We start from the raw sequence: 27,741 nt of genomic DNA, 5'->3' as shown, positions 1-27,741 counted from the left end.
GGAGCTACCGGTTCGGGATTGTGCTGTAACTTCAGATCTGAGATATTTGGACTGATACGGATCTGCCTTGCAAATTTGGAGAAAATTCGTCGGAACCAGGTTGAAAGTGTACTTGGTCCTTCGAAAAATCCGAGTGCCGAAATGGGTTTTTCTGTCTCTACAAATGAAGCCCAAACCCGCAATTGCAATTGTGCACTTGCAACCTACACACAAAAAAGAAGGGAAGAAGGGTTGTGGATAGGGGTTTGCCTCAATCAAACCCTGGTTGAGGAATCAACCTTGAAATAAAGTAATTGCAAATGCTTAAATGTAAATGATGGAAATGTATACCTTGTAGATCTGAAATTGATTGATGATAGTTGTTTTGCTTTGTGAAAGTAATCACAAATGTTGTATGAAATGGCATGTAACATGACAAAACTCTAACACACACATGCTTGCAAATGAATAATGTAATATTGCTCCAAGGGATGAATGAAGAAGACACATGAAGAAGGAGACGTTTGAACACTTGAATGCTTGATGACGATAATGAAGACCTTCCTCTTCAAATTCGCCTATTCTTCTGTACGCTTGTATATTATCATCAAATGAAGGAATTATGTCTCCTTTTATACATGCCTAAGAGGATTAATTTTCATCCCACTGAGGTCCGACAAAGGAGAGTTTAAGTCCCTTGAGAGGAAATTATGTTCAAGAGCCAGGTAGACTTATCTTAGGGCCACCCTAAGAGGGAGGACATGGGCGCCATGCCCCTGTCCTTCCCTATCTTGGGGCCTGGACAGGGTTCTGAGGTGTCATTAGGGTTGAGATGAGAGAAGGTTCGAAATGAAGGTGCAAAGAAGGGTCTCAATCGAGTAGAGCGATGCAGTCGCTAGGTGAGGACCTAAAACGCAGTTGAAATTGCATGGGTCGCAATTTTATGATGCTACAGTTAGTTAAACCCATGATTAGATAGAATGGGTTAGGTTAGGGGGTGGTTAGGCTAGGCGGTTAGAAGTTAGGAGCCATATGTTCAATTTGAAATTAGAAATTCAAATAATTAGAAAAATGGATAATTAATTTCAACAAACGTGGATTTGTTAATTTTAATTATGAGATTAAAAGTATTGATTTAAATGGGGGGAAATTAATTAATTTAGAATTAATTAATCAAAGGTGGGATATGATGAACTATATAAAAAATCATTTAGATTTATTTACACATAGATGAATAGGGAAATTAATCAAATTGCTTGTGAATTCAATTAATCGGGAATGAGGATTAATTAAATAATTGTGTATTTAATTAATTATCTTTAGATCATTTTTAGGTGTTGTAAAGTGGAAAATTGAACCCTAGTGATTTCCCTCCTAGGAGAGAAAGGAAATCCGTAGGATGATTTTCACATGGGAGATACTTCACATTCAAAAGAGGAGTTGAATTCAATAGATCAAAACCCTAGAGTGAATAAGGATCTGGAATTAAGTGAACTGCAAGGGTGCAATGCAATTTACCCTCTTTTGTAAGTAGGAGAGTTGACTTGTTGACTATGCAGAAAATGAAGACAAAATGGGTTAAATAGGGAGCTACCGATTTGGGATCGCGCTGTAACTTTGGATATGAGGTATTTAGACTGATACGGACCTTTCCTACAAATTTGGAGAAAATTCATCGAGATTGAGTTGAAGTTGCTCCCGGTCGTTCGAAAAATCCATGCATGGAAAGGGGTTTTTCCGTCTCTGAAAATGAAGCCTAATTCTGCAATTACAGTTGTGCACCTGCAACCTACACACAAAAAAGAAGGGAAGAAGTGTTGTGGATAGCTGTTTGCCTTAGTCAAACCCCGGTTGAGGAATCAACTTTGAAAGAAAGTAATTGCGAATGCTTAAATGTAAATAATGGAAATGTATACCTTGTAGATCTGCAATTTGTTGATGATGGCTGCTTTGCTTCTTGAATGTAATCACAAGTGTTGCATGAAATGGCATGTAACATGACAAAACCCTAACACACACACATGCTTGCAAATGGATGTTGTAATGTTGTTCCAATTGATGAATGAGAATGCACATGTAGAAGAAGTCTTGATGGATGCTTGAAGACTTGAATGCTTGATGACGATAATGGAGACCTTCCATTTGTTTAATTCGCTTATCTTTGCTTATTCTTGTATATGCAAATGAGAGGACTAAATCCCTTTTTATACTTGCCTAAGAGGATTAATTTTCATCTCATCGAAGGCCGACATAGGGGAAATTTAAATTCTGAAGAGCAAATTAGGGTCAAGGGTCAAATGGAGCCATTTTACGACCACCAAAGAGGAAGGAAAGGGGAGCCACACCGTTGTCTTGCCCTATTTTGGGGCTTGGACAAGGTCACATGATGACATAAGGGCCAACACGAGAAGTTTTTTGAGGAATAATGCAGAGAGGGGTCCCAATTGAGTAGAGAGATGCAGTCGCTAGAGTGAGGACCTAAAACGCGATCAAAATTGCAAGGTTCACAATTTTATGATGCTACATTTAGCTCCCACTTTAGCGGGAGTATGGCTTACGCCAATACTACCGGTAAATTAGAAAAAAGAGAGATGATGTTAAGGTTTGATCATATTTAGAGGTTATTGTATTTTATTTTTTCTATATAAGATTCTGATCACAAAGTCTTTATAAATTTTTCTTGAATATTAACATATATAAATGTCAATTTGCAGAAATTATAATATCAATACTGATGATATGGAGAAGTAAATAATATAAAGAGATTTTAATGCATATTAGAATGGTATATATATAATGCTTCTGATGTATGCTTAATCCAACGATTCCAAAATATATATTTTGTTGTAACTTGTTCGACGCTTTTTGATTACCGTACCTCCCAAGTCATATTGAATCGGTTTATATATACAACAACGTGGAGGCATGTCTTCATAGCGACATGTCTCTACACAAACATAGTCAGCGTAGAGACATGCCTCTACGTAGACATGTCCACAAATTGTTATCAGTTTTTCAATATTGATGACTAACATCGATACACATTGTGATATAATCAATTTCGATACACATTGCAATATAATTAAGTTCGATACACATTATCGAACCGTATTTACATCAAGGCATTACTAATGATATCGGTATCATAGTATGCTGTCATTGATAGCATAGTATAATATCAATATCATTAGTATGGATATCAATACTCAATATCGATGTATGAATTATTATCAGCAATGCGATTAGTATTGTCAGCATGATTATTATTATTAAATAGTATGAATAACAACAAGATTTACATCATTAGCAAGATTAACAATGGTTATCTTACTATTATTAATCATGTATTATGATAATCAATAATCATAGTGAAATACAAATAAAAGATATTAATCAAATGCTCAAGGCCGATAGGCCACTTATGCATTTGATTTCATCAATAGGAGTAATCTGACCGAAGCTACAAATCATTAACACTCCCTCTTAGCTAGAGAGGATCATTACTATCTTGAATTAAACACAATAGATTCATATACGAGTGAGAGAGATATCACCTCAATATGATATCAAGAGTAATGACATGTCCACGAATCGACATATCCACGGATATTATGTCACATAATATCCACCATGAAAATATCTCAGTGATATAGCTTATTTTGGTTACTCACAACTTAGTTAGTATTGCTTAAGAGATATGAACTATCATGACATGTCCACAGATATCAAGTCACATGATATCCATCATGATAGTAAGGTTTAACTATTGTAAAGTCGTCACTTTACAATAGTAACGATAAGAACAAGTGTACAACATTGAAAGATCATCATCTTTCAAGATGTTCACAGGGGCCCATGAAGTCATGCAATCACACACATGACAAAAGAGATTACACATTAAACATCTTTTAAATATTAGAACAATATTATTATATTGTTGAGACTCAATCTCAAGAAAATTACATTTCAGTCATACCGAGCTTACCTCTAAATTATTCCACCTTTGTTTTGGAGGGAGGCTTGGTTAGAATGTCTGTTGTTTGTTCATCTATACTAATATATCTTAGCTAGATAACATTTCTCTCCACCATGTCTCTAACATAATGGTAAGGGATCTCAAGGTGCTTTGATATGTCATGGAACACTGGATTCACTGAAAGCTTTATGCAACTCTGGTTATCACAGTGGATGATTATGGGATCCAAGGATTGTCCAAACAATCCTACAAGAAGTTTTCTTAACCATACTGCTTGTCGAGCCCCGATAGATGCTGCAATGTACTCGACTTCGGTGGAACTTTATGAAACTGAAGACTGTTTCCCGCTACACCAGGGAATGATGGTTGATCCTAGGCTGAAGCAACACCCTGAAGTACTTTGAGGATCAACTACAGTTCCGGCCAAATCAGAGTCAGTATATCCATGCAGATTTAGATCTACATTGTCATACTTCAATCCAAGTCCAATTGTGCCTCACAAGTACCTCAGAATGTGTTTAGCTGCAACTAAGTGTAATTGTTTGGGTTCACACATAAACTGACTGAGTGCATTTGTTGAATAACAAATATTTGGTCTAGTGTTGACCAAATACATCAATGACCCAATCATCTGTCAATAGAGAGTAGAATTTGCTAACTTTGAGTCTGCAACTGCTTCTTTTAGCTTATGGAAGTTTGTCTCCATAGGTGTAGTCAAAGTCTTGCAGTCCATCATCGCGAATCTTTTCAAGATGTCAATAATATATTTTCCTTGATTTAGGATAATGCAATTACCCTATTTGCATACTTCTAAACCAAGGAAGTAGTGAAGGAGACCTAAGTCCTTCATATCAAATTCAGATGCAAGATCTTGTTTACACTTGGTGATGAGGTGGTCTTCTCCTGTGATCAACAAATCATCAACATAAAGAATAAGAATTATCGTATCACCATTTATTACCTTGAAGTAGAGATTAGGATTTGCATCATTTTTGGAGAATCCTAACTTGGAGAGGTAATTGTCTATCCTCTCATACCATGCTAGAGGAGCTTGTCTAAGGCCATATAGAGATTTTTTCAATTTGCAAACATGGGAAGCATTATCGTGAACCAAAAATCCTTATGGTTGTTCTAAGTACACTTCCTCTTCTATAATGTCATTAAGGAAAGCATTCTTCACATCCATTCGGTGAATCTTCCATCCTTTTGATGCGGCAATAGCAATCACAGTCCTGACAGAGGAGTAGTGAGCATCATGAGCAAATGTTTCTTCACAATCGATTCCTTCCTTTTGTGAGAACCCTCTAGCAACAAATATTGCTTTATATTTTTCAATGCTTTCATCTGCCGCATGTTCGATTTTGAAGAGCCATTTTGAATAGACAACCGATTTTTCTTTAGGTCTAGGTACAATGTCTTAGACATCATTCTTGAGTATGGATTGATATTCTTCTGTCATGGCATCTTTTGAAACTTGATGTTGGAGTGCTTCCTCAACACTAGAAGGTTCAAACGATGATTTCACTCATAAGAGAAACATAGTTGGAGTATCTATTTGGTCTCTTGCTTTCTCTGAATGTTCCTTTTGGAGCTGCATAATTATCTTCTTCCTCAATCATTTTTCTAGCCCATAGAGGTCTTTTATGATTTATAGTAGAGTCTTTGGGTTCGTTAACATGAACCATAGGTTCATTGTAATTTTTATCTTCATGTATCTCCATTTGAATCTCAGACGCATGATCCTCTTCCATATTTGTAGGATACTCATCATCATTTTCATTAATGTTTTTTTTTTGATCTTTTGAAGGCAACATCATCTTCAAATATTACATCCCTTCTTAGGTCAATTAATTTTGTCCAGGGATATAGATTCTATAGGCTTTAGATGATTCACCGTAGCCAACAAATATTCCCCTTTTCCCTGAGGGTTCTAGCTTAGTTCTTTTCTCTTTGGGCATGTGGATGTAAACAGGACAGCCAAAGATTCTAAAATGACTTATGTTAGGTTTTATCCTTGTAAATGCTTCTTTAGGAGTTTTATTATCTAGAAGGGAGTGGGGACATCTATTTTGAATGTAAACAACAGTGCTAGAGGCTTCAACCCGGAAGGAGGTATGAAGGTTTTGGTCATTCATTATAGATTTGGCTGCTTCTACAATAGTTCTATTTTTTCTTTCTGCTACCCTATTTTGTTGAGGGTTGTAAGGAACAGTAAACTCCCTCTTAATCCCAACATTATTACAAAAGTTTTTGAAGTTATCAGAAATGTATTCCTCCCCATTATTTGACCTTAGAGTTTTGATTCTGTTGCCTAACATATTTTCTACTAGAGCCTTGAATTCCTTAAATCTTACAAGGACTTCATTTGACTCTTTACATTTCAAAAAATATATCCATGTTTTCCTAGAGTAGTCATCTAAAAAAATAACATAGTACAATGATCCTCCTAAGGAGGTTACTGACATAGGTTCACATAAATTTGTATGAATGAGTTCTAATACATTTTTAGACTTACTTTCACTACTATATATGGAAGGTTCCCTTTTTATTCTTCCCTAAGGCACACCCTTTGCAAGTTCCTTCATGATTTTGTTTTAGTTTAGGTAAACCTGTCACAAGTTTCTCTATGGAAGACAATGCTCGAAAGTGTAGGTGCCCTAATCTTTTATGCCATATTTCACTTGTAGTAGAAGATTCATGAATTAAGGCTTGAGAAGGAGGAGTGCAAAGCTTGTATAGGCATCCATGTCGAATTCCTATGGTGTGAGCTTTATTTATATTTGAGTTCTTAGACCATGCTAGAACTTTACCATCCATAAAGGTAATTCACTATCCTTTGTCTTCAAGAGCTGAAATGGAAACCAAATTTCGCTTGATACCTGGTACAAATAATATGCCTTTCAATTGAAGAGAGATTCCAGAATTTAGTTGAATAGTGATTCCTTTGACAGGGTAGTTGGAGTCATCCCCAATGGTGACTTCTTCATTTGTATTTTTCACTAGACTATCAACATGTTCTCTGAATCTTGTTATATGACGAGATGCTCCACTGTCTATTCCCAAGTATTAAGGCTGGTAGATACTTGGCTTGATAGGGATGAATAGAATACAAGTCTTTTAGAGTCCTTATCCGAGCTAGCCTTACTAGCCTCAGCTAGGGAGGCTTGTGGATTAGGCCTATCCGGAAACTTCATTGCAAATTGACCATATTTGTCACATCTATAACATTGTACTTTAGACATGTCCCTTCTTTTATTGAATGAGCATTTTCCATGGAAGTCCTTCCCTTTCCTTCGTTTGGAGTTGCCTTTCTTCCCTTTTGTTGTGAGAATTTGAATTTAGGACTTGAATCTCTTCATTAGAGGTATTTATGCCAATTCCTCTAGTGATCAGCCTTGACTCTTCTTGAATGCAGTCGGTTTTTAAATGATCAAACTTAGGAAGTTTAGATCGAGCACTTATCCCTTGTATGAATCCTTCTCAAGATGTAGGGAGTCTGTTAAGGGTCAACATTGTTAACTCCTTGATCTCAATTGTGTGTTCAATGGTGGACAACTGATCTCTTAATTATGTTGTCCTCATGAAGTAAGACGTGATGGTTTCTCCCTTGTTCATTTTGACAAGGTGGAGTTGATGTTTTAAAGCCAAAGCCTTGCTAGTATTATTTATTTCATACATGTTCTCTAGAGTTGTGAACATTTGATATGTTGTATCGAGTTTGGATATGATTGGAACTATATGATCCTTCACTGCATCCACTAGTATCTTCATAGCTTTGTTGTTGTTCTTTGTCCATGTAAGTTTCTCATCATCTTCCGCAGGTATAAGTATTGCCTTCTCCACAAATGTATTCAAATCATGTTCTTTTAGTGCAAGCATGATTCTAAATTTCCAAGATACAAAATTTGCAGCTCCTTCAAGTCGGTCCTCAAATCTAACACTATTCACCATTTTGTTTAATATAAAATTTCAGAGAGTTTAATGGTTGTTAGATTGCCTTTTTTTAATCAATCTGATCGGATCTTTCGTTATGCTAGCTCTGATACCATGTTAAGGTTTGATCAGATTTAGAGGTTATGGTATTTTAATTTTTCTATATAAGATATTGATCACAAAGTCTTTATAATTTCTTCTTGAATATTAACATATATATGTCAATATGCAGAAATTATCATATCAATACTGATGATATAGAGAAGTAAACAATATAAAGAGATTGTAATGCGGAGAAGAATGGTATATATAATGTTGTTGATGTATGCTTAATCCAACAATTCCAAAATATATATTTTGCAGTAACTTGTTCGACACTTATTGATTACGGTACCTCCAAAGTCATATTGAATCGGTTTTATATATACAACAATGTGGAGACATGTCTCTATGCGAACATAGTCCGCGTAGAGACATGCCTCTACATAGACATGTCAACAAATTGTTATCGATTGTTTATTATCGATGACTAACATCGATACACATTGTGATATAATTAAGTTCAATACACATTGCAATATAAATAAGTTCGATACACATTATCGAACCGTAGTTACATCAAGGTATTACTAATGATATCGATATCATAGTATGTTGTCATTGATAGCATAGTATGATATCGATATCATTAGTATGGATATTGATACTTAATATCGATGTATGAATTATTATCAACAATGCGATAAGTATTGTCAGCATGATTATTATTAAATAGTATGAATAACAACATGATTTACATCATTAGCAAGATTAACAATGGTTATGTTTCAATCATGTATATATGTATATATAATATACATGTACAATATATATATATATATATATATATATATATATATATATATATATATATATATATATATATATATATATATATATATATATATATATATATATATATATATATATATATATATATATATATATACGTACATGATAATTATCTTACTATTATTAATCATGTATTATGATAATCAATAATCATAGTGAAATACAAAGAAAAGATAGTAATCAAATGCTCAAGGCCGATAGGCCACATTTCATTGATAAGAGTAATTCGAGCGAAGCTACAAATCATTAACAAAAGATGAGAGATGCGGAGGAAGATCACAAGGAGTATAATACATCACTAATCTTGAGGAACCAAGCCCCCAATCATAGGATCTTAACTCATTGAAACATATGCAAGTGCACATAAAAAGGCACTCAACAAAAGCTAATATCTTAGGACCTCGAGTCAACTAGCCAAAGAGACCTCGATATGAAAAATGTCTCAATCAACTAATATTATTCTTGAAACATAAAATGCCATCTCATGAACACATATAATCACATAAAAGAGCAAAGCTGAAATCATCCATGAACCATCTGATGCTCTACAAAAAGGATGTTAGGAAGACACATAAAACACAAGGAGCAATTCAAGCGTTAGTGTTAGTGTCAGAAATCATAAATGAAAGACTATCCTAAGCAAGTATATCAAGAGAGATACCAAAAATAAAATGTAAAGCTTAACAAAATGAAAGAATGCAATGAAACATCCCCAAATGCCGTCCAACATGCTTGTAGCTGCTCCTCTCGTGTTCCTCTCCTCTCCAAGTTCCAAATGAGTGTAGCTCTCAATAGCTTTTTGCACTATTTTGGATCTCTTATGGAGATTCAAGATTGAAAATGATTAATTATGCCAATGCAAGTGTAAAACAAGCTAAATATTAGATGTTATTTAATTAACTAATGTTAATTTTAGCCAAAAGAAAAATGTAGATTATGTTAAAATGCTCTCTAAAATTCACTATAACTTAGATGCATACAAGATTTCAGGGTCTAGATTATGAAGAAATGAGCTCTATTTATAGGTAAAATGGAGCAATGGATGGTTGAGATTGAGAAACCTCAACAAGGGTCAGGATTGATGGGTTTATGGTCCATGTGAGGGTTTTCAATCCAATCCCGGGATGACAAATGTCAACATGAGATGGGTTGAGGGGAGAGAGAAGAAGCATTAAATGCTTGACATGACTTGAAGGTTAACTTGGGAGGTAAGGTTAATGTTGAGTTGAATGAATAAAGCCATTATCCAATAAATAATGCCTTTATTGAATGGGTAAACTCTTGTGCAAGAGTTAGTGAGGATAACCATGGTCAAAGCAATAAATGCTTGAAGAGACCCATGAGTCAAATGAGGGTTGAGTTAGAGGTAAAGTCTCTAACCATGTGGGCAAGTGGATTTAACCATAAATGGTTATGTAAGAGCCATTAATGGTGATGTAAGAGCCATTAGTGGTTTGGAAGACTTTAGGGGTTAGCTTGTTGAACACATAAAACATTAAATGCTTTTCAAAGACTTTGTAGGATTTTAGAAGTGACTTCAAGTTTCTTAGGAATGCGACAATATTTAGGAGATGGGATTAGGCTAATTAGGAGTGTTTAGAAGAATTTAGAAAGTGGTTAGAAGAGTCTAGAAGGGGACTTAGGATTGCAAGTGGGTTTGGTGTGTGAGGGAAAATAGGATTTTAATTAAAATAAAATTACTTTATTTCAACAAAATAGGTGAACCTTGCATTTGTAGGAGAATGCAAGTGGGGGGGATTTGTTTAGTGATATTTATTTATTTAAAAGAAGAATGTGGTCTAAATTAAATAAATATGTTTGATTCATTCAATTAGTTCAGAGGTGTGGTTCAATGAATTAATTTAAATAAATTGGATAATTTATTTAGTTAATAGCAGAAGAGTGTAAGGATGAATTAATTAAATATTAATTTAATTAACTGTTGGCTAGTAGATTTAATAATCAATTAAATAGTAAATATTCATTTAATTTATGTGACTACATTTGCCCCTCTTTGAGACAGTGCAGTTTATCGTGTCGTTTGAAAGAAAGAAAAATAGGCGTGAAGAAATGTTAATTTAGTGGGTGGTATGCCCCCTCGAGAGATTAGCCGAAATTTTTTCGAAAAATCGGGCGATCTCTCAAAAAAGAACGAGAGGTGGAGGGGAGGTAGAATAGAAGAAATTAGCAATAATGTTGAAAGAATGGAAGAAGTCAGAGTTAAAACAGAGAAATGAAAGACGTTGGAAGTTCACGGTGACCACGACGGCGAGCAGGGTGAAATTGGGTTTAGGGCGGATGGGGTATATATGGAGGGGAAGGGGCAAAACAACCTCATTTGCACCTATCTCCTTTGTAGCTTTGAGCTCTGATAGTGACCTTTTGTGAAGGAGAAAGCAATAATTATCATGTCGATACCTATAGCAGATCATCGGCTAGAGAGGATCCATCGATTCTAGTGGCCAGATGACTACGGATCAGCGGTACGCAAATTGTGAATTTTTTATGTGCGTTTGCAAGCATCAAAGTCCAACCAAGACAATAGCGCTAAAACTATGTTTTAACACTTTTGTCAGCCCAAATAGCACTTTTGTGCCGTAATAGTGCTATTGGGTGGTAGTTTTAGCGTGGTCAATAGGGTTAGCGTGTTTGCATAGTACTAATAATGCAGTTGTAGTGTAGTGTTAGCACTATTCCTAGGTAATAGCACAATTGGTTAGTGGTTTTAGCACTTTTGCTGTTTTAGTGCATGCATGTCCTAGTTGTAGTGTTGTTGGATACATGTTGTAGCATTTTTGTTGATTTAGCGCTTTTATACACAAATTATAGTGCTATTGTTAGCTGAATAGTGCGTATTGTGATAAAAATGCCCCAGTGTTAGGAAAAATTATCTCTGGATGCCTATGTTGGATGGATTTATGGATTAGTTGTTTTGAATCATAGCAGCCCTGTTGAGACTAGGTCATTATGATAAATGCCTGTTGTAGTCTAGGTTTGCCATGGTCGCTTACCTTTTGAGACCCAAAGATACTTGATCAAAGTATCTGTTGATAGTCTAGGTTTAAACTTAAGAAAGTTTGAAACAAAACAACTGATGATGATGTTGATGTGTGTATGTGTAGGAGGATCTTCCCATGTTGCAGTTGGGGGAGCAACATCCTGCCATGCAGTAGTTGCGAGGGCAGTTGACTGAGGTCGAGATCAATTGTGTCACAACGACCGGTTTGTATGACATGATGTATATGCCTGCGATTTAGACGAATCACAGACTATTGACGGGATTAGCTGAGCATTGGCACAGCGAGACCTGCACTTTCCATCTAGCTATGGGAGAGATGACCGTGAGACTAGAGCATGTGTGGCGGATACTACACATCCCTATGCAAGGGGATTAGGTGACTTATGACAAAGGTTTGGGGACAACAACTATGCAACAAATGTTTGCAGAGGACATATATATTCATGATGGCTCGATCACATGGGGGGAGATAGCTGCCTTATATGAGCCACTACCAGCTGTGTTATCAGGCATTGTCGGGGGCTTGCTCTGCCCCGATCAACTATCTCATGGAGTAGCTGTGGGTTGGGGCCAGGTCATTGAGCACATGGTGACTGATGGGACCCGCTATGCATGGGGACCATGCGTACTTTCACACTTGTATAGGCAGGTGCTTGAGGTTGTATATGGAGAGATGAGTTCTTTAGGGGTCGCGATTACCTTGCTACACATCTGGGCGTGGGAGCACCTGCCAGTGACACGACCAGTTTGTTTGAGATTTAGGGTGGCAAATCAGCCCTATGTGTACATGTATGGAGGTATGATGATTCAGCTCCACTTGGGAAAGTTGGAGTGGTGGCGACGGGCATTGGATGATTTGGATACAGTGATATGGAGGCCATATATTGAGTGTGAGCCCTGAAAGGATGATGCAGAGGCCTTGCCTATGTATTTATGACACAGATTTTGACTGGTAGGACAACCTACAATGTAGAGAGAGAGGTACCAGGGAGAGTGATGAGACAGTTTGATCGAAGGCAGGGGTTGCCGAGGGGATCAAGGGAGTATGCACGGGCGGTACGAGAGATATTCCAGCGGGGGCTAGTGTTACCGTATGATCATGCCCTAACTGAGTTTCGGACCTTACAAGCGAGACCATGGCATATGAGGCCTGGGATTATGGATGTAGGGGTGAGAGAGGAGTACACGCAGTATCGTACTGCACATCCGATTCCATGCATTACAGATTCAGCTTGGCCGATACCATCCTTTGAGGATGACGAAAGACATCGACATAGGAGGAGATGAGGCCGAGGAGTAGAGGAGATGGAGGTGCTGGAGGAGGAGGAGATGGAGGTGAGGGAGGTTGTGGAGGAGGACGTTTACAGGGGAGAGGTAGAGGGGGATAGTCGTTGCGACTATCACATGGTCCTTTGATATAGGGAGCAGCCAGAGTAGGAGGCAGGGATATTGGGGAGGGTGGAGCACCAATGGAGATGAGAGAGGGAGCTACAAGTGGAGGAGAGGATCCTATGGAGATGGGAGGGGGAGATCTGCGGGAGCACATGTTAGTATATTTGCAGACTCAACTTACAACGACTCAAGAAGAGCTGGAGGATATGTAGGCAGAGGTTGCAGCTAGAGATGTTCAGGTGTTTGCACGGGAGTCAAAGTTGACAATAGTGAGGCGAGAGCGGGATGATGTCGTTGATAGGGTGATCCAGCTGCAGGAGAGAGTTCGGGTCTTGGAGGGAGCATAAGGAGAGGGTCCGTCGATTGATTCATTGGCGAGGGAGCTACGGCGGGAAGGTGAAGAGGTCGGCTATTGGCGAGGTTTATATGAGTAGGTGGTACCATCTAGTTAGCGGGCACTGAGTTATTTGTAGATGTGTTGAGCGAGATCAAAGAGGTCTTAGAGGATGCAGAGCAGTGGTGGTGTTATGGGTCCTCCATGACGAGATAGTGCAGGTGGTGCAGGGGGTAGTGGTGGAGCAGGCGGTGATGGTGGTGCAACATCTAGCTAGAGTGCTATTTGAGAGAGTTTATGTTCTTGTTACATTTGTTATGTTGGACTGTGACTTGGATGGCTCTTTGGTAGCCGATTTTTGTAGACATCATTGCACTCTGATACATGTATTCTTTATGATGCGATATGATGATATGTGATGTGATATATGAGGAGATCCCATATTTTGTGATGTTATTCATATTGATGATATGTATGGGTTTATGCAGGATGAGGATTATGATTTATGCTTAGATGGATGTTATAGATGATTTTGCTGTCTATATGTGTATGGTGATGATTTTTTGATTTCTATATGCATGTTATGGATGTGGTGCTAACATGTGGATGCAGGTTAGTAAATGTATGATGCTTTGTTGTAATGTTTTATGAATGTGATGCCATGATGACTATGTATGCATAATGACGAATGAATGAATGATGACTATGGGATAGATAATACTTGTGTTTATGTTGATGATATGATGATATGCATTTTGTTTGTAAGATGAATCGTAATGAATCGAATGGTTTATGCAAATTTTTATAGATGATCCTAAAATGAATGCACTTTTAAATGGATAAACAAATATACATACAAATGCTTATGTGATGATCTTAAATGAATGCACTTTAAAATGTATAAACAAATGTTTATGTGATGATTCTAAATGACTTAAAATAAAATGTGATTAAGTGATAAATGAAAGTGAAATGATAATGTAAATAAATGCAACTAAGGGATAATGAATAATTGCACGTTAATGCAATTAAAAGAATAACAAATAACTGCACCTTAATGTAATTAACATGATAATGAATAACTACACCATAATGCAATTAATATGAAAGGAATGCCGAAGGAATGTTGTGCACTATATGAATGAATGAATGGTCTTGATAATAAAATGCAGTTAAATGAAAATGCAAGTAAATGATAATAAATGCATCTGATATGTTAAATGCCTTAATGGGATGAACAAATCAATGTACTTAAACGAATATCTAAATGAATCTAAAAGACAAGTAAATGATAATGAACTAGATGCATTTAGGTGCAACTAAATATAATGGAGTGATAATGCCATGCGTTCATGATATATGAATGCAAGTTGGTGAGAAATTGCATGATGCAATGATGAATGTATCAGAGAACTCCGTCATGATTGTATTCAAGGCCAATTCATATTAAAGAACCTCTCGTATTTTAACTTGTTTACATTTGCATACAAACCATAAATATGAATAATGAACGATCAAATGGATGGGCGATACACAACGAAATGCAATATAAACAGATGAGATGAAATGACGACCCATAGTGCTTTATTTTTCATCATTGAGCATGGTAGTATCAATCTTGGACGAGGTAGTAGGAACCAGGTTTGGAGCATTGTACCTGTAAGCAAGCAGTATAGATAAAACAATATGGACCCTCCATTCTGGTTCATGTGGAGATGGTTGAGGTATATGCTGTAGTGAGTAAGCCATAGTGATCCATGACTAGATTTTTGCATATGATCACGTAGCTTGGTGAACTTACCACGTAGACACCATTAGTACATGCCCCAAAACTTCTTTGGAACAATTCACAGACAATAAACATAACGATACTTAGGAACCGTGTTGGTTACTCTAATCACTTGTGGATATCCCAGAGTAGCGTAGGAACCTGATATTAATGAATAAATAACTAACAAACCGACCAAGTACTTGATAGCTTAAACAAAATTTTCTTGTGAAAGAAAATGTTATCATGTCTTTGTTTTGGAAAGGAAGGATGCATCCTTGTTAAGATAGTTGTGTGTAGTTGTGTTGATTGATTTGATAAGTGATCATCGTTTGAGTAGCTCAAAATAGTTGTTTGATGTTTGTTGCGATGTGTATGTACAAAGGATTTTATGCGTTGCCATGTTTTTGATTGAGTTTTGATGTTTTATGGTTGTTTTTGGATTTTTCGAGTGTTGTGAATGTTTTTGGTTTTTGTGAGTGTTTTTGAATGTTTTTGGTTTTTGTGAGTCGGTTTTGAATGTTTTTGGAATTTGTGAGATTTTTTTGAATGAAGAACTCAACGAATCACAAGTAAGGTAGAATCCACTTCCATCAATAGGTTAAGAGCGTTGCCCCGAGTTTAGATATTACTTTGAAAAAGCAAGCATGTAGGACACATGAAATACTAACCCTGATTGCAGATCAATAACAAGCCATGGTTTGAATGATGAATGAATGGATGCAATGAATGTGATCGCAACAAGTTTGAAAGACAATGGATCCATAGCCTTTATGAGTGGTGCCTGTTTGCCAGGTTTTCACCATCGCACTTACCCAAGGTGGCATCGGAGTGGTTGTTCACCGTTTGGATGCATGATTTGTCTTTTTACCATTTTGATTTTTTTGGTATACATTTTTTTGAATGTTTTTGTTGTGTTTTCTTATATGTATTGGAGCCTGATGCTCTGTGCAACTTATGCATGAAACCGCTTGAGGTGCATGCTGTTCATTGGATCTGCTAGTGGTTCTCCTTCGGAAGTAGCCAACTGATATGCCCCAGATCAAAATACAACAGTGATAACATATGGACCTAGCCAGTTATATTTAAACTTTCCCTAATGTTCTTTGTTTGGTTGGTTGCGAGGATTTTCCCTGAGAACGAAATCACCTACCTCAAATGTACGAGGTTTAACACGATGATTATAGCTTCTGCTCATGCGTTGCTGATATGCCTTGAGGTGGTTGTATGCAGCTTGTCGCCTTTCATCAAGTAGTTCGAAGTCTTGAAGACGTGATAATCTGTATGCTTTATCATCTATCAGCTTGTGGAAGGAAACCCTTAAAGATGGTATCTCAACCTCAATAGGAAGGATGGCTTATGCTCCATAGACCAATGAGTAGGGAGTTGCGCCTGTAGGGGTTTGAATGCTAGTTCGATACGCCCATAGTGCTGGATTTAATTGATCGTGCCAATCACGACTAGCATCATTGACTTTCTTCTTGAGGATTCTCAATATGTTTTTATTTGATTGTACAGCCTGACCATTGCCTTGTGGATCATAGGGAGTGAAAAAGCGATGTTGGATGTGAAACTTCTCACAGAGCTCACGGACATCCTAATTTTTGAAAGGAAGCCCGTTATCTGTGATGATGGACATGGGTACACCATACCGACAAATGATGTAATTAAGTATGAATGAGGCGATCTGCTTGCTGGTGACTTGGGTGAGTGGAACAACTTCGATCCACTTTGTGAAGTATTCGGTGGCGGTAATGATAAATTTGTGGCCGTTGGATGAAGATGGATGAATTTTACCCACAAGGTCAGGTCCCCATTGACAAGAGAGCCATGGTGTTGTGATTGGCTGCAATTCCTGTGCTGGTGCATGTATCAGGTCTCCGTGAAGTTGGCACTTCTTGCATTTTCTGACAAACTAGTATCAGTCTTTTTCTATGGACGGCCAATAGTATCCCGCTCGCATGATCTTCTTTGCTAAGGAAGGACCGGTTGAGTGAGCCCCACAAATGCCTTCATGTACCTCTTCCAAGGCCTTTGTTATCTCGTCTTGTTCCAGACATTGAAGGAGAGTACCATCAAGACTTCAGCGATATAGGGTGTCCGCAATGATGGTGTATCGAGCAGTTTGGTGCATGAAGGTTTTGCGTTGGTTATTGGATTGGTTAGGGGGGAGTGTGTGATCACGAAGGTAGGTGTATAACTCACCGTACCATGGGGATTCATAACCGACAAGGTGACATATCATCTCGGATTTATAGATTCATAAGCGGGAATCCAAAGTTATTCTACCAAGAAATCATAGCGTGTTGAATTATGTGGAAGATCTAGGAGAGAGGCGATTGTGGCCATGACGTTTTCAACTTGATTATGATCTCTGGGTATCTGCTCAAAGGTGATAGTGGTAAATGATGCTTTTAAACTAACCACCATATGCTTGTACGACATAAGCTTATCATCCTTGGTCTGATATTCGTATGTGACTTGTCAGATGACCAGTTGGGAGTCGCCATATACCTGTAGCTCTTTCAGTTTCCATTGTATGGCTAGTCTGAGTCTTGTGATCAAGGTCTCATATTTTGCTATGTTGTTTGTACATGGAAAAGTTAGCCTGTAAGACTTTGGGATACTGTCACCTTGAGGTGTGATAAACAGAATGCCTGCCCTTGAGCCATGTCTAGTATATGAGCCATCAAAGTAGAGCTTCCATGGTTGTGTTACTGTGATCATGAAGATCTCTTCATCTGAAAAATTCAAAACAAGAAGATGATCACCTGTGAGGGGTGCATCGGCCAACTGGTCTGCAATAACTTTGCCCTTGATAGCCTTACAGTGCACATACTCAATGTCAAATTCACTTAGAATTATAACCCATTTGGCCAAGAGGCCTATCAATGCTGCCTTGCTGAGTATGTAGTTGAGTGGATCGATTTTAGCAATGAGTTGTACCTTGTGTGTCAACATATAGTGCCTTAGTTTGGTGGTTGCCAAGATAACTGCTAGGCAAGCTCGCTCAACAAGTGTGTAATTGAGTTCATAGCCTATCAGTGTGCGAGAGATGTAGTAAACATTACACTCTTTTGCTTCTGCATTGTGTTGTGCCAGCAGTACTCCCAATGCCGTATTAGTAGCTGAAATATAGAGCAATAAAGGTCTACTTGGATCTGGTGGGATCATCAACGATGTATTCATCGGGTAATCTTTAAGCATTTGGAATGCTTGCCGGCACTTTTTATCCCATTGAAAGCGGATATTTTTGTGTAACAGATGCATGAAGGGATGACCCTTGTCCGCCAGTTGTGTAATGAATCTCATAATTGATTGGTGGCGCCTTTGTAATGTCCTTAACTGACTGATGTTCTTCGGAGGTGGCATGTCCATGATTGCTTTGACTTTTGTTGGATTGACCTCAATGCCTTTGCTTGAGACAATGTATCCTAGGAGCTTCCCTAAGGTTACTCCAAAGACACATGTCTTGGGATTAAGTCGTACATGATATTGCTCTAATCTGTTGAAGATTTGACCCAGTATTGCTAGATGACCTTCTCTTGTTAATGATTTAGCTAGTAAATCATCGACATAATCCTCCATTATATTGTGCATTAGGTCATGAAAGATAGTTGTCATCGCTCTTTGATAGGTTGCCCCTGCATTTTTCAGACCAAATAGCATCACATTCCAACAGTAGGTTCCCCATGGACATGTGAAAGTAGTTTTATGTTGATTTTTTGGAGCAATCTTGATCTGGTTGTACCCTGAAAAGCCATCCATAAAAGAAAGCATGACATGTCCTGCTATTAGGTCCAGGATCATGTCGATGTTTGGTAGGGGGTAATCATCCTTAGGACATGCCTTGTTTGGATCTTTGAAATCTGTGCAGATACAGATGCTCCATTAGGCTTGCCGATAGGTACAATGTTGGAGATCAAATCTGCATAATCGATTGGTCGGATGAAACCAACATCTAAGAGCTTTTTGAGTTCTCCTTTGACAAGCACAACAATCTGTGGGTGCATCTTTCTGAGCTTTTGTTTTACCGGTTTAGCTCCTTTTGCCATGGTTAGGTGATCCATGACTAAATTAGGATCTAACCCAGACATGTTTGCATAAGACCATGCGAAGTTGATTTGATGCTTTTGGAAGAATTCCACAAATTTTGGTTGTTCCTCTGGAGTGAGTAGAGATGCCAAATCTATTTGGTGAGGAGTCTCAGGGGTCCCCTAGTGTAGGAGTACCTAGGTCCTAGTTTCTTGTTTGTACAAATTTTGGCTTGTACTTACCCTAGCCAAGTTGGTAGTAAATAAGGACGCCAGGAGGGTCCAAGAGTGAGTATTTTGTTAATGTAGGCCTAGGTGGAGTTCATTTTACCTAGGTTTGCATTTTTGTGCAAATAGTGTGTTTTAGAAGGTTTTTGGCCTTTTTGTTGGTCAAAGGTGTCAAAAGTTGGTAAAAGAATTTGAGAAAGATAAAAGTGGAAAAACACAAAGTTGCAAAAAGTTGTCATGACAACTTTTGTTGTCATGACAATTTTTGTTCTGAAATTGGTCCCACGTTGAAGCTAGGGCTTTCTCAAAGCCATGGAAGGACTCCACACGTGGGAAGACTATAAAAATTCTCTCTTACACATTTATCAAGGTTGGTGTATTTGGATTTTGGAAGCAATAATCAAAATACAAGATTTTGGACTGCACTTTTCATTGTTTTTGTCAATTTTTGCATTCTTTGAAGGTTTATTGGATTGAATCCATGAATCCAATGATGGATTGAGGTTTAGTAGTATGTTGCAGGGTAGATTTAGCATTTACTATTGTTTTGGTGATTTGATTCACAAGTAGCCAGTTTTGGCTTGTAATTAGCAGTTTTTGCTAAATTGGGTGCCCCATAAAATCCCACCGTGTGTTCATCACGACCTTTTGGGACATAGTAGGCAACCCGTTGTAAAGTGTACATATGAAAGGAGAAGGTCGGAAAGTGTCATTTGATATTTTTAACATCTTGCCCTAGGCGAGCCCAAGAGTAACTCGGCTAGAGTTGGCAAGATGAAAAGTTAGCACAAATTGTAGAAGTGAATGTAAATGAAAGTCCCAAGCTTTTGGGAAGTTCTAAGAGGTTATTACAGGTCTTCTTGTGCAGGAGGAAGCCTCAAGAGTTCCATTTGAAGGTCCAAAGACAAGATTTACTTGCTGCTGCCAGTCAAGTGCCTCGAAGCCCTTGAAATTCTCATTTTGGGGTTTTTGTATGCAAAGAAGGGTTGGAAGCTTAAAACCACTGAAATCCTTTGGGGTTGAGTGAATATTTGAAGAAAATCCATTTTAGTTTGGGGGTCTTTTGGATCGTTTTAGCTCAAGACCTCAAAAATCGGTTCTAGGAGGCCTAATTGGGCTCTTTCCCTTGTAGCCTTTTTAGACCAATTTTTTGAAATCGGTAAGAAACCTTTCGACAGTAAACCAAAAATGGAACTTGAAACCGTATAAAAACATGAGAGAAGAAACCTCTACACCTCTGCAACATCTCAAGACCATTGGAGGGCATTTTAATGAATTTGAGCCAAGAAGCCATCATTGAGCATATGGGAAACTTAGCAAATTGGTAGGGTTCCTAGCAAGGACACTTGAAGCAAACACCTTGGAGTGAGTAAGAGAAATCCCTAGAAGAGATTGAGAAGGACTTGTAGGTCTAGAAAGCAACTAGGCCTGGTGAGTTGGTAAAATTGAGCAACATCAACTTAGTGAAGTGTTGAGTAGGCTAGGTGAACCCTATCAAATTGGTATCAGAGCCTACAAGATTTGGGCTAGTAAGGTTGATGTCCTTGTTGTCAGGAGAGTCAGTTGGAGACAACATGGTGACCAATGCTGAATTGGCAAGGATAGTAGAAAATCAGGAGGAAGAGAACAGGCTCCTGAAGGAAAAGTTGGAAAGATTGGAGAGTAAGCTTGGTGATATTGAGACCAAGGCAGAAAGTGTATGTAAATGTGGAAGGAGCAGAAGGTAAGGGTAAAGAAGTGGCAGAGATAGAAAAGATACCTGAACCTGACCCTATCCTAGAGGAAGAACCTTTCTTGAAGACATTGAAGACCTTGAGTGGCAAGTCACTGGATTGATTGCCATTGTTCACTGGCAAGATGGAGGCATACGTGGTCCTAGAATGAATAGAAGGTATGGGGAACCACTTTGAGTGTGAAGGCATAACTGAAGCCCAGAGATTCAAGGTAGCCAAGTCTAGGATGAGAGGAAGAAAATTGGCAAATCACCCATCTCTTCTTGGAAAGGGATGTTAGTCAAAATCAAAGAAGTCCATCTCCCTGATGACTATGAAGTGCAAATTCATAGGAAGAGGCAAAACTTAAAGCAAAAAGATGTTGATGTCAGTAGTTACATGGAGGAGTTTCACAAACTTAGCCTTAGATCTCATGTGGTAGAAGAGGAGAGTCTCAAGGATGCTAGGTACCTAAATGGTCTACGGTGGAACACCTAAGAAGAAATCAGTTTGATGAGCCCAAAAATAGTCCACCAAACCTTTCAACTTGCCCTTAAGTTGGAGGAGAAAGTAAAAAAGAAAACATGATTCAGGCAACAATAGGGGTAGAGGAAGAGGAAAAGACAATAAAGGCCATAGAGGAGGCTTTGGTGGAAGAAATTCTGAACAAAGAACACAAGGAGAGTCTGAACTCATTGAACAACAAGATAGTGGCAGCAGTAGAGGAGGATTCAATAGAGGAAGGGGATCAAACAATGGTTCCAGAGGAAGGTCTAGTAGCCAAGGTAGAGGTTCCTCATACTTTGCAACAATGATGTGTTACCATTGTAACCAACTTGGTCATCCAACATATAGGTGTCCAAAGAATGGATTATCATCACATGGTGGTGAGAGAAGAGTGAGCTATTTTCAAGAGGAGTCTTCAAGCATCAAGACTTCAAAAGTTGCCTTAGAGTCAGAAGTAGGTGACAACTTGATGATAAGGAGAAGTTTGATAAAAGAACCGGTCAGAGAAGAGCGTAGCAAAAAACGGTCCTTGTTTAGGATCAAATGCAAGATTTTGGAGAAAGTGTGCAAAGTGATCATTGATTCAGGGTCTACAGACAATATTGTGTCAGAAGAGGTAGTGAGCAAGCTCAAATTGCAAAGGATACCTCACAACAACCCTTATAAAGTCACTTGGTTGAACAAAGGACAACATGTTCTTGTTAATGAGCAAGCATGGGTGGATTTTACCATTGGAAGGTATAAGGACAAGGTGTTATGTGATGTCTTACCCATGGATGCATGCCATCTTCTATTAGGAAGAGCATGGCAATTTGATAGACAAGCTATCCATGATGGAGCCAAGAACGCATACTCATTCAAGAAAGATGGAGTCACATTCAAGATTCAGTCTATCCTTGAGGAAGGTGAAAAAAGGGCAGCAGGTCCTAATGTCCTTTTGGTGAGTGAAAAGTAGTTCTTGAAGACACTTGAGGAAGGTGAAGGTGTAGGCTTTGCACTAGTAATGAAGCCTAAAGAGGAAGGCAAGAAAGAGCAGCAAGTTCTACCAAAAGAAGTGCAAGATTTGTTGGAGAAGTTCAAAGACATAGTTAGTGATGGGCAACCACCCGCATTACCTCCCAAAAGAGCCATTAGCCACCAAATAGATTTCATTCCCGGAGCATCCTTACCTAACAAGGCATCCTACAAAATGACTCCTCAGCAAAATATTGAGATTGAAAAACAAATCGAAGAGATTTTAGATCAAGCCCTAATTAGGAAAAGCATTAGCCCTTGTACTGTCCCAACTGTGTTAGCACCAAAGAAAGGTGGTACTTGGAGGTTGTGTACTAATTCTAGAGCCATAAATTGGATCACTATCAGATATAGGTTCCCTATTCCTAGAATAGAAGACCTAATGGATTGTTTAGGGAAAGCCAAGTACTTTACCAAGATTGACCTTAAGAGTGGCTATCATCAAATTAGAATTAAGGAGGGTGATGAATGGAAGACTACATTTAAGACTACTAAAGGTCTTTATGAGTGGCTTGTAATGCCATTTGGCTTATCCAATGCTCTAAGCACCTTCATGAGACTCATGAATGAGGTGATGAAGGACTTCATAGGTAAATTTGTGGTGGTTTGCTTAGATGATATTCTCATTTTCAATAAAGATAGAGCAGCGCATCTTAGCCATTTTGGAAAGTGTATTGAAAAGATTATATGATGAAAAGCTAACCATGAATTTGGAGAAATGTGAGTTTGTTAAGCAGGAATTGGTTTACCTTGGTTTTGTGCTATCTCAAGGAAACCTCAAGGTGGATCCCAACAAAGTTGAAGCCATTGTAAATTGGCCCACTCCTAGATCAACAACAGAGGTGAGAAGCTTCCATGGATTAGCTCAATACTACATGAAATTCGTAAGGCAGTTTAGTGCTATATGTGCACCAATGTTAGACACCATTACAGGTGGAATGAAAGCAAAATTTCAATGGAGTGAAACAACAAACAAAGGTTTTGAAACCTTGAATGAGAAAATAGCTACTCAACCGGTGCTACTGTTGCCTAGTTTTGAGAAACTTTTTATTGTAGAGTGTGATGCAAGCAATGTTGCAGTAGGTGTTGTCCTAAGCCAAGAAGGAAGACCAGTAGTCTTCCATAGTGAGAAGCTAAGTGATGCCAAGCGGAAATAATCCTCTTATGACCTTGAGTTGTATGCTTTAGTGCAAGCATTGAGAAAATGGAGACAATATCTCTTACCCAAAGAATTTGTGGTGTACACGGATAACCAAGCATTGAGTTTTCTGAATTCCCAAGACAAACTAAGTCACAAACACATGAAATGGTTGGAGTATATGCAGGCCTATACATTCACCATTAAGCACAAGAAAGGGCAGCAAAACCGGGTAGCTGATGCACTAAGTAGGAGGTTCTTAACAGTCCAAGAAATCCAGTTGAGAAGCATAGGTGTGGATAGTTTTAAAGATTTGTATGCAGAGGATGAAGACTTCTCAAGTGCCTACGAAGTATGCAAGGAGTATCAAAATAATTTCCATAGTGAATACTCACATTTCACTTTACAAAATGGGCTATTGTTCAAAGGTGGGCAACTTTGTGTGCCTAAAGGCTCAATTAGGGAAATTCTTATACAAGAGAAACACAATGGCAGCGTTAGTGGTCATTTTGGAGTCAGTAAGACCCAAGAGTTGGTTGAGAGATTCTATTATTGGCCAAGGATGAATCAAGATGTGAAAAGGTATGTGGAGACTTGCATAGTTTGCCAAAAAGCTAAGGGTACTTCAACAAATGCCAGTTTGTATCAACCTCTTCCCATACCAAGTAGACCTTGGGAATGCATTATCATGGATTTTGTGGTAGGTTTGCCAAAGACAAAGCAAGGATATGACATCATTTATGTCAGACAGATTTAGCAAGATGGCTCATTTAGTGCCTTGTAAGACCACTCATGATGCATGCCACATAGCTCAGTTGTTCTTTAATGAAAAAGTAAGGATACATGGTTTACCATGGAGTATAGTTTCAGATAGAGACTCCATATTTATGAGTCATTTTTGGAAAACATTATGGCAAAAGCTTGGCACAAACCTCTCTTTTGGATCAGCCTACCATCCTCAAACAGATGGGTAGACCGAGGTGGTGAACAGAAGTTTGGGAAACTTATTGAGGTGCCTTACCAAGGAGTATGGGCAGACATGGGATCAAGTACTTGTTCAATCTGAATATGCATACAATGACACCATAAATAGGACTACCGGTAAAAGCCCTTTTGAAGTAGTCTATGGTGTGCACCCAAGAGGCATTTTTGAGTTGAGGGATTTAGGAAGTGCAGGAATCAGAAGTGGATATGCAGAGGACTTTGCTCAGTCCATGAAGGAGGTCCATGAATCAGTTAGGCAAGCTTTGAAGGAGAACATAAGCAAAATCAAACAACATGTTGATGAAAAGAGGAGAAATCTACAATTTCAAGTGGGAGATCTTGTGATGGTGCACTTGAACAAAGCAAGGCTACAACAAGGAGTACCAAACAAGCTACAAATGAGAAGGATAGGTCCATGTGCCATTCTAGCCAAGTATGGTGAAAATGCATACAAGGTGGATCTACCTAGTGACATAGGCTTGTCACCGGTTTTTAACATAGCAGACTTGGTTGCATACAAGGGGCCAGTCCAAGGTGAAAAATGCAGTCACTTAGAGGTTTCAGATGATACACATAACCTTCAGTTACTAGCCAAGCCTAATCCTAAGGCCAAGAAGGTGTTAAGTTCAAGAATTGCCAAGAAGACTAGGCATCAAGCCTATTGGGAACACCTCATTAAATGGAAGGGTATGGATGATGTTGAGGCTACATGGGTGATGGAGTTAGAGTTTCCGAAGCTAGGGATTGATCCAACATTGATTCCTCAAGAGGTGACATGATCTCTTTTTGTTAGGGAGAATGGTGTAGGAGCACCTAGGTCCTAGTTTCTTGTTTTTATAAATTTTAGCTTGTACTGACCCTAGCCAAGTTAGTAGTAAATAAGGACTCTAGTAGGGTCCAAGAGTGAGTATTTTGTTAATGTAGGCCTAGGCGGAGTTCATTTTACCTAGGTTTGCATTTTTGTGTAAATAGTGTGTTTTAGAAGGTTTTTGGCCTTTTTGTTGGTCAAAGGTGTCAAAAGTTGGTAAAAGCATTTGAGAGGGATAAATAGGTTTTAGGCATGTTTGAAATGCCATATGTGATGATTTATAATAGGTCGCATGAGTTGGAGAGGGCAAAAGTGGAAGAAATACAAAGTTGCAAAAAGTTGTCATGACAATTTTTTTCCTGAAATTGGTCCCACGTTGAAGCTAGGGATTTCTCAAATCCATGGAAGGACTCCACACGTGGGAAGGCTATAAAAACCCTGTCTTATAGGTTTATCAAGGTTGGAGTACTTGGATTTTGGAAGCAATAATCAAAATACAAGATTTTGGACTACACTTTTCATTGTTTTTGTCAATTTTTGCATTCTTTGAAGGTTTATTGGATTGAATCCAATGATGGATTGAGGTTTATTAGTGTGTTGCAGGGTAGGATGTTCATTTTCAATCTTTTTATTTAGCATTTACTACTATTTTGGTGATTTGATTCACAAGTAGCCAGTTTTGGCCTATAATTAGTAGTTTTTTACTAAAATGGGTGCCCCATAAAATCCCACAATGTGTTCATCACGACCTTTTGGTACATGTTAGGAAACTCATTGTACAGTGTACATACGAAAGGAGAAGGTCTGAAAGTGTCATTTGATATTTTTAACATCTTGCCCTAGGCGAGCCCAGGAGCAACTCGGCCAGAGTTGGCATAATGAAAAGTTAGCACAAATTGGAGAGGTGAATGTAAATGAAAGTGCCAAGCTTTTGGGAAGTTGTAATAGGTTATTACAGGTCTTCTGGTGCAGGAGGAAGCCTCAAGAGTTCCATTTGAAGGTCCAAAGACAAGATTTACTTGTTGCTGCCAGTCAAGTGCTTAGAAGCCCTTGAAATTCTCATTTTGGGGTTTTTGTACGCAAAGAACGGTTGGAAGCTTAAAACCACTGAAATCGTTTGGGGTTGAGTGAATCTTTGAAGAAAATCCATTTTAGTTTGGGGGTCCGTTTGATTGTTTTAGCCCAAGACCTCAAAAACCGGTTCAAGGAGGCCTAATTGGGCTCTTTCCCTTGTAGCCTTTTCTAGACCAATTTTTTGAAATCGGTAAGAAACCTTCGGACAACAAACCACAAATGGACCTTGAAACCATATAAAAACATGAGAGAGGAACCCTCTACACCTCTGCAACATCTCAAGACCATTTTAGGGCATTTTGATGAATTTGAGCCAAGAAGCCCTCATTGAGCATATGGGAAACTTAGCAAATTGGTTGGGTTCCTTGCAAGGACACTTGAAGCAAACACCTTGGAGTGAGTAAGAGCAATCCCTAGAAGAGATTGAGAAGGATTTGTGGGTCTTGAAAGCAACTAGGCCTGGTGAGTTGGTGAAATTGAGCAACATCAACTTAGTGAAGTGTTGAGCAGGCTAAGTGAACCCTATCATCCCCACATTCAATTCTGTTATGTCTTCGATTAGGATTATCGATCTCTCCTGATTTGTACTAGAGGGGAGGATGTCAAACCTTTCATCCGTAGGCACCTGAGAGAGGTTTTCACCATTGGATACGCCCATTCTTTTTACTTTTTTGGGATCAAAAAATGCCACAATGTGGTTTTCACTGGAAGATCCATGTTTTATTGTGATATTTTTGCAGCTGAAAGGTTTGGCATCCACCCGAAAGTATGTTGCGCTATTAAGTTTGATGGCAAATCCAGCTTTGTAATCCCCGCTTGGTATATTATCCCGTAATTCCAAAAAGTCAATGATCGCCTCATCATTTTGGAATTGGTCAAGGCATGGGGGATTAGGTTGGTTCCATTCGATGAGTTCAGGATGGATAATAGGCATTACCTCAACGATTAGG

Source organism: Cryptomeria japonica, chromosome 11, assembly GCF_030272615.1.
Source record: "Cryptomeria japonica chromosome 11, Sugi_1.0, whole genome shotgun sequence".
NCBI lineage: Eukaryota > Viridiplantae > Streptophyta > Pinopsida > Cupressales > Cupressaceae > Cryptomeria > Cryptomeria japonica.
Note: the sequence above shows the minus strand (reverse complement) of the source record.